Source organism: Dermacentor andersoni, unplaced genomic scaffold (genome assembly GCF_023375885.2).
Source record: "Dermacentor andersoni unplaced genomic scaffold, qqDerAnde1_hic_scaffold ctg00000039.1, whole genome shotgun sequence".
In the NCBI taxonomy this organism is placed as follows: Eukaryota; Metazoa; Arthropoda; class Arachnida; order Ixodida; family Ixodidae; genus Dermacentor; species Dermacentor andersoni.
In genome coordinates this window covers 8,898,874-8,907,066 of record NW_027314752.1, presented here as the reverse complement: position 1 = coordinate 8,907,066, position 8,193 = coordinate 8,898,874, and the positions used below count along the sequence as shown (strand labels likewise).

At 43.9% G+C, this 8,193-nt stretch overlaps 1 long non-coding RNA gene across 1 annotated transcript; it reads left to right on the top strand.

Annotated features, from left to right (window-relative positions):
* The first annotated feature begins 867 nt into the window (after positions 1-867).
* On the top strand, positions 868-2,921 carry LOC126528404 (uncharacterized). Its single transcript, XR_007599016.2, has 3 exons — positions 868-896; positions 1,572-1,680; positions 2,799-2,921. It is a non-coding gene; the product is annotated as an uncharacterized lncRNA (long non-coding RNA).
* Positions 2,922-8,193: the final 5,272 nt, after the last annotated feature.

The following is an 8,193-nucleotide window of genomic DNA, read 5'->3' as shown; positions in this document are numbered from 1 at the left end:
TAGTTGCGGGTGTTTGCGCTTCTTGTGCTGTAGCCGATTTTATTTTCTCACTGCGTGTGCCTTGTCAGTGTCCTCGTGCACGTGGCTGGCGGTCGAGGTCTTTTGCGTCCGGTCCAAGTTTTGCGCTCACGGAGACGCCAGTACCGGCGAAGTGTGGGTCACCGAGCGTTAACATTGCGTGCGCACTTTGGTTTGTAGGCCCACTTTTTTTTCATCTCATTCCTTTCTTCGGACCTGCACCCCCAGGTATGGTGTCTGTAAAATATTATACTTCAGCTTAAACAACAACAGAAAGAAATAACGGCTGCTTTATTCAGCGAGCACCATGTAAATGCCGTGTGCCGCGACAAGCACCCATAACCGTGCCAGGCTATAGCAGACGACGCTCAGACGCTTGGCGCGGAGGTCGATGGCAGCGCTGCGGTGGCGGGAACGGCAGCCGGCTAAATGGTGCGCATAGGCTAGGAGTTGGGGTACTTATAGAGGATCTATAAACGTCTATAAACGTTATTGCGTGAGCCCGGGCGGTCGATGTGGTACTGATCGTTTGATCATATTTACGCGGTGCTTAGAGAACATGTGCTCCTTTTTTGTGTGAATTAACGATCACTAAGCCCTGGGTCCTGTGCAATGCTATTAGCTCGCTGTATGTTTCTTGCGGTGCGCCGTTGTTGATTATCGTAGTGGGGTCGATCCACATGCGCTTTCTTTGTCCCGGCTCATGAGATGCTGTTGTACTCTCACCGCTCCCGCATCGGCTCACAATGCACGGAAGAATGTGTTGATAGTTGTGCTATCGCGTGCTGTAGTTCACCGCAATTCCACACTACGCTGGACAGACTGTTGGTGCAGTCGATGCGGCGCGAGCGGACACGAAGGAGCGCTCGCCTCAGAAGGTAAGTCCGGCGCCTAGCGCATTCTTATGGTTCATGTAGTGTACCTTGTCATGCGCAGCAGAAGATGATTAGTACAGCTACAAAAACAGTAACAGTGATTCCCTAATGTTCGTTCGATATCGTAGTGCACATTTAGCAAAACGTTTCACGAAAATTACCCCGAGATTGATGTTGTTAAGAGCTTCATCTATTGTTTATTTTCTTTTTGTTATGAAGTATGCTAGCGCCGGGGCATCGCTTGGTCTGAACGGGCACAAAAATTCAAGCAGGGAATGTCACTGCTTCTGTACGTAATTTCTCAGCAAGAAATTGTATAGACAATTCTAGAAGTACGTTGATGTGTTGTGCAAATGTTTTCACAGCTAACGTCAACGCGCGACGGCATCCAAATGATCTGACTCATGAGAAGATTTTAGCTTGTATGCAAACTTTGATGCTTATAGATTGTCGCCAAGGCAACCTGTATTTCTTGTGTTTAGTGTTCTGTTTGTTTTCGTGCCTTTGACACGTTGCATAACCGCCTGTGATGTAAGAATGAAATATTTAATTTGTCTAAGGGGATGCAGCTTCTTGTAGCTGGCTGTACGAGAGCTTTCCACAATTTGACGCGATGTTGTTAAATCACAAGTTTGCAGATTCAGCAGTGTTACAATAAGCTGAACATTTATTGTTTAGGGATGTCACAATTTCCTGAGACGGAGGCATCTCTGCACCACAAAGGAGACTGCGGCACTATGCAGCCTGAACAGCACGACAAAGCATCTGATCTGCCTGCTTTGACAAGGTACGTACAAAACGGTCACAGCCATTTATGTGTTCTAGGTTCTGTTCGTGTATTTTGGTACCTGCCAACTTTCCCGATTAGTTTCTGCTTTTCCAAGAGTGCTGTTTGTGTACAGCGTGTCAAGGTAAATAATGGTTAATAATGTATGCATAGAAAAATGTGGGCGCTGAGAGAAAGCTTTAGGAAAGTGCGTGCTGTCTTTCCAACACAGGACTTCTGTCTAGAATTTTTGCAAAATATGAAGTGCAGAGGCTGACAGGTTTGGCAAACAATGTTCAACACTTTTGTTTTAGATTTTAATGTAGCCAGTTCATTATCTGTCCCTAGTACATAGCATAGCGTCAAGCTTGAAGCTGATCTCTGATGTCACGTCAGTTGCAGGATGTAATAACGTGGTATCACAAACTGCTTGTTACGCATGTCAGTCAACATAGTGCAGTGATCACAGGTGCGAGTATAACCGAAAGCTGGGCATTCTTTGCCCTTCTGCACATGATATGGGATAAAGCTTGAACTATGCTATAGTGGCACCATCTCCCTCACCTTCTCTTCCTCATTATTCTGTTAACTTGCAGTAAAATGCACAACTTCTAGAGGCTTAATTATGGTGTTGTCTGCTGAACTTGGCTGATGTGAATTTCAGTAGTCTAGGGTACCCTCAAAGCCATGCTGTACTTCGCATGCATTTTAATATGGTCAATTTGAAATATGTGATTGGCTGTGGCATTCTCAGAGAAACAAGGCCTCTTGTGAATAATGCATACATTCATTATTCACATTTTCTAATACTCTTTCAAGAAGCAGCCTATAGGATGCTCCCCGAAGAAGTGACCACCTTTGCTTACCCTACGTGGCAGTCTGGTCCAGTTTACTTAACCTGTCTGCCATCTATGCACGAGGAGGACAGAAGCGAAAAAAAGGGACCTTCGATTAATGTTTTTGCACAGATGGCTCATACATTGCACTTTTCTTATCTTGCAGGCTTTGTTAACTCAAAGCTTTCTATGGGCGAATATCAGCATTTCATTCCTATTTATACCTAATAAGAATTACTTTGTTCATAGTGTCACTTTTTATATTATACTCTTGCGAGAATAAGCTCACTTGTTTTAATGCAGATGTGGCTGGGCCTGCAGAGAGAGTGTAAGCAGACTACTGTGTTGCTGATCAGTGCTGGTGCTGATCTCTACGTCTGAGTTGGCCTCACAACGTCCAGGCACCACTGTGCTTTGCTTCATTGACAAGGTAATATGATATAGACACCTTGCACCTCAGTATCAGATTTTGAGAAATATGCTAAGACACAAGGGTTGGCCTTGGTGTTAAATACACTCGTATTCTTTTTTTAAAGCGTTCTTCTTGCAGTGTTCCTCATGTACATGTTTTCAGAAGATGTTTAAATGCAAACTGCCATGAAACTTGTTTATGCCTTAAAGTAGCACTCTTTCACCAAAAAAAGCCTTATTTAATGCACAATTCATAAGAAAGGTGAGGAAGTGACAGGACATAAGTCTAACAACCATCCAGTTTTACTGCTTGCACAGCACTATAAAGCGAGAGGTGAAAGGGCAAGAACAGATAAATCGAAAATGCATGTTGCTCACACAACTGCAAAAAAGACACATGGCATGGCTACTATGACGCTTGTTTTACAATGATAAATAAGCAGTCTTGCTATCTGATAGTCCACTGGAGATGGAGCCAACTTGCAGATTCCCTGTCACACATATAAGGAAATCTTAACGAATTTCGCCAGCACTATGGTCCTTATACATTGCCACAGTTGCACAGTTTTCAAACAAAATAATGCAAGTGAGCTTTGCACTACCAAGTGACCACAAAATGACCTGAGCATTCAGTTAACATGGTTGCAAATCCAGTCATCTATACATTGGCCTGTTTTGCCAACGTAGTGTCTACTGCACGACAGTGGTATTTAATATCCATCAACACCCCTGTGCTCTACGTACTCTTTCTTGCATGCTTTTTTTTCACAGGTAGTGGAAGATTACTTGATTCCAGAACAATTTGGTTTGTTCTACACATGATAGTGAACTTGCCAGTCTTATATTAAACATGGAATTGGGTAGAAAGATGTGGTATTTCTTATGGTGCCCTGGTGCATTCAGCTTGTGCAGATGGTTCAAGCTTGTATTGACAAAAATTGGGATGAACCCATAGGAGGAGAGTTGTAAATGTGTAACGAAAGCCTCCTGATAGATATGCTGAGTTGTGCTGCTGTGGACACTTATTGGTTATCCCTACTGGGTAACGCTGTTAGGGTTATGGATGCTTTGACACTGTAGGGCCTACAAGATGGCTAGCATTACAGAACACATTAAAACGACTGTAGGGATGCATGTCGTGCTATGGTATCATAATTGGCCCACAAAGTGACCACCTTTGCTTACACTATGTGGTAATCTGGCCCAGTTTACTTAACCCGACTGCCACCTATGCATGAGGAGGAGAAGGGACTAAAAAAATGAAGGGACCATCGAATAATGTTCTTGTACAGGTGGCCCATGCATTGCATTTTTCTTATCTTGCAGGCTTTGTTACTTAAAGCTTTCTATGGGCGAATATCAGCATTTCATTCTTATTTATACCTAATAAGTATTGCTTTGTTCAGTGTCACTTTTTATATTTACCGTATTTACTCACATAATGATCACACTCACGTAATGATCGCAGCCCTGAATTTTGTCGTCCAAATTAAATTTTTTTTTATTTCCTGTGTTGATCACCCTCCGAACTTGCCGCAGCGATCTGTCATGTGCCAAGTCTAGCTATTAATGATCGCGCTTACCATCTGTCGGATGCTTCGCGAACTCTTCAAGACAAACCAAGCAGTCTGCACGCACCAAACATTCTTAAGCAGATGCCCGATTTCATTCCTTTCATCACTTTCCGCACTTCCATGACAAAAAAGCTACAACCAAAATTGCCTTTATTATGTGTAGGCTTTGTAATGGTTGTGGTCAAGAACAACAAAAAAGGCACCTTTCGATTCTTCTCATCTGCACTCGTGGGCACACAACAAATCTTGTAACACTTGTAACACAGCTAAGATATTCGCCCACCCTTAGCGGAAACGTGCTGTATTAAGATAGTAGTGAAGACAAATGCCGCAGTTTCCGCCGCATGCCCGCCGTGTCTTTCTATGCCACTGGCAGCTAAGCGCGCCCACCTGTTTCTGCCCCTTCATAGTGGACATGGCTACGTTATTGCCACATACTTACTGATATTAATGATATTATTCATTCCGGATACGGAAGAAACTGTTTCAATGCATGTAATGTACTCACAAGAAAAAAAATCGCGTTCGGCGCATTTGGTGTGTTCAGCTTGCTGCGCCGGTCGCCATTTTTGTTTTGGTGTCCCGCACTACACTCAGTGGCAGCCACCTATTTGTTGACCTGTTGCCATCCCGCAGCAAACGCGGGATTAAAAAAAAATTCTTTTTGCGGGAAATTTAACCGGCGTAATGATCACACATCTGAATTTGCGACCATTTTTTTACAAAAAAGTGCGATCATTATGCGAGTAAATACAGTACGCTTGTGCACCAAGCTCACTTGTTTTAATGCAGGTGTGGCTGGACCTGCAGAAAAGCTGTAAGCAGACTGCAGTGTTGCTGATCAGGGCTGATCTCCACGTCCGAGTTGGTCCCACAACATCCAGGCACCACGGTGCTTTCACAAGGTAATATGATATGGACACCTTGCACCTCAGTATCAGTTTTGAGTTTGACTTTTGATAAATATTTAAGAAGACACAAGGGTTGGCCTTGGTGATAAATACACTCGTGTTCTTTTTTTAAAGTACTCTTTCTGCAGTGTTCCTCATGTACATGTTTTCAGAGGATGCTTACACTCCTTAAATGCAAACTGCCATGCAGCTTGTTTAGGCCTTAAACTAGAACTCTTTCACCAAGAAAAAAGCCTCATTTAACGCACAATTCATAAGGAAGGTAAGGAGGTGACCGCCAGTGTCCAACAACTATCCAGTTTGACTGCTTTCCCAGCAATATCAAGTGAGAAGCGAAAGGGCAAGAACAGATAAATCGGCAATGCATGTTGCTCACACAACTGCGAATGCGACACATGGCATGGCTATGAATGCTGGGGTGCGATCGGAGATGGTGGTTCAGCGCGTTCGTTTGGTTACCGGCGCGCGCGATTGACCTACTCCGCGCCGACGTCGCCAGCCGCTGGGCGCGGCCATGTTTTTGGTGACGTCAAAATGACGACACGCTCCTCTCATCCTCCCACCGAGCATTTCGTCTGCTAGGCGCCGAATCCGACGGGAGCTGGGAAGCTTGGAGCGATCATACGGCTTCGCATGGCGCGTCTGGTGTATTAGATTGGATCCAACAGGCGGCTGCGGCATGGCACGCTTGAATCCAATCCATAGTTTAATTCGAGAAAATGGCGCTTCCGTTGGGAACTTAGGTTGTTGCGCTGGCGTTTCTAGAGGAAGGAGGAGAGTGGGTGGCGGTGCCAAACGCGTTTGAAGAAATGGCAGAAAGTAAATTCCGGCGTCGTTTTTGTTTTTCGAAACAAATAATTCGTTAGTTGTACAAAGGAATCGACTCCGTCATCGGTGCCAGCGAGCCACTGGAATGTTGTCGCTGCCTCTGTTCCCGTCGTTATTTTCTTTTTTTTTCTTCTCCCTGTGCACGACACTACCTAGGGACGACGCAAAGAAACTAATATTTATAAATTGCAGTAGTCGCACATACTACTTTATGAAAGCATGTTTGGCCTTGAGAAGAAAAATATTTTTTTAGATAAAGATTTCATTAATGTGGAAGACGAGAAACATTTCATTTTGTAGTATACTGTCCGCAAGCAGACGACAAACGACGGAAGTAAACTTCCGGGGAGGTCACCGCTTCCTGATTGGCTGCTCTCTCCGCCCCGCTGTCACAAATTTTGCATAATGCAACTTTGTGACGTTGCAGCAACTGAACAGAACGCGTATCGAACAAGATATCTCCGATCGTGCCCCAGATATGACAATAAAAATATTGTAGTTTTTACATTAGCCGGTAAGCTACTTAAAATTTTACACTAGCAAACAACCAGTTTGGTAGCTGTAGTTGGTGCACTACTTCAGGAGTAAGATATTATTTTTAATGAAAATTGAGTAGTGCTGCGGTTAGCGAAGCTATTTCTGCCCGTACAATAAATTAGGCATTTTTAAAGAGGCGGCATATAACAATTGTGTTGCTGTGCCACATAATAAGTAAAGTGAGGCAAGGTTTAAGTAAGAAAAAGAGGAAGATTAACCTTGTCGTACAAACAGATCCTTGTCTGAGCCGTTGTCACTGTGATACATCGGCTCCCAGATAACTGGGGGGGGGGGCTAACATTAGCCTTAAAAAGCTGACGGAATAATACGAAAAGCTATTGTAGAAAGTGTGGTTGCACCTTTTTTTGACCAGTGCAGTACCGGGGCAGGGCCAGACAGCAGCCGAAATGTGATGTAATAGAAGCTGCTCATATTCAGTACTTAGCAGACAGGTGCATTTACACTGTGTCCCTGTTACTATACCATAAGGAACTGGCAGCCTATGTTCTTGGAAAATAAAAATAATAGAATAATGCAGAATGTCGGGGGGCAGGAAGTTAATTGCGTAAAACGTATCTGATAATAGTTTCAGTCCTGCATCTATTGCACTACCCAATTAAGAAAAACCCATGCTAACAGTTGTATCCTACATGTGTGTGGAATGTGGTCTGGTGCAAGTACCATGTGTTGTACAGTTGCTTATGCTATTGTGTAACATTTAAGAGTTTTTTTTTTCATTGCCGTAAAACCAGTTGAAGACCAGTGCCCTTTCTGTCCTGTCATCTTTTCTGCATTGTAAGACATTTTTTTTCCTCCAAAGGATGAGTGCTTCTATTCACTTGGTTCAGCACTGCCTGTGACATTAGGTGTCGCCTAATGACTCTCGTGCTCTGAGCAAGGTGTATGACCATTGTGCAGTGCAAAAGAGCAAAAGCAGTGCCAGTTTACAACTGAAATGACACAGTGACTCAACATTGTTTTGTCATCAGGGTAAAATACAGGAATGCCAAAATGCGTCATGCCGAGTTGTGTCATTCTTCTCGCATTTGCTGCCTTGCATGACACCTCATTGGCCACTTGCTTTCAGAACTGCATAGTCACACTCTGTAGTCGTGATGATCATGATCACCGTTTCGTTCGCAGCGGTCAACTGTGGCAAGTAGCACTTTCATTGTGACTTGGTGCAATGCACGCAGTCTCACAAACATGATGGCTATCGAGGATAATAATTGTACTGTGCCTGCACGCTGGCATCCAATCAGCCAGTTACGTTGAGATTGTAGAACAATCTGTTGCAGCCAGCTCAATGGTGAAAAAAGTATTGGGATAGACCCGTGGTAATGAATAGCATGTCTCTGATAAAGATATGACCAAGACTTGTGCTATGACTGCACTGCAAAGAAGTAGTTCCTCAAGGCCCTTGCCACTACGAGCAGT